The sequence below is a fragment of the Eurypyga helias genome, unplaced genomic scaffold (assembly GCF_000690775.1).
Source record: "Eurypyga helias isolate BGI_N326 unplaced genomic scaffold, ASM69077v1 scaffold43760, whole genome shotgun sequence".
Lineage (NCBI taxonomy): Eukaryota > Metazoa > Chordata > Aves > Eurypygiformes > Eurypygidae > Eurypyga > Eurypyga helias.
In genome coordinates, this window is record NW_010225816.1 from 34,526 (window position 1) to 35,236 (window position 711).

The window sequence follows — 711 nt, forward strand, 5'->3', positions numbered from 1 at the left end:
CACCAATCCTGACATTACAGTCTTTGGATCCAAGGATATGCTTGCACCTTATGCCTTATATACTACGTCTATCTTATCCACCATCTATAACTTGGTAAGCATTGGAATTGAACGCTATCTGGCTGTGGCTGAAAGCATGAGGACAAGATTCAGGGTTGCAAGAAACCATTGCATAGCTGCAGTTTTAATTAACTGGGTCCTTGCTTTCTTTTTGGGCTGCTTGCCATTGATGGGGTGGAACTGCCTGCATATGGAAAAAAATCGCTCTGTCCTCTACAGTCCGTTTTGCGTCGACTACCTCATCTTCATTTCCATTCCCAATGTTGTGGTGGCTTTTATTGTACCTCTGTTCACTTACCTTAGAATCATTATTATCCTGAGGAAAAGAAAGCTGAGAATGAAAGCGTGTGGCCAAGCTACTGGCACCTACAAGTCAGCTGAAATCCAGGTTGCCAGAACCAGTATTTTTATTTGGCTCCTGGCCTTGATCTCCTACGCTCCTTTTTTCGCAGGAGTCATATTTGATGCAACTAACCATCAGTGCCACGCTGACCTCTACCCTGGCGTCTACATCTTTCGCAACTGTACGGCTATGCTGATAACCATGAACTGTTTGGGAAACCCCATCATATATACCCTGAAAACCAAAACTCTGGGAGCTAAACTCAAGGCTCTGAAATGCCTCTCCACCAACCGTGTCCGAGCCTGCAC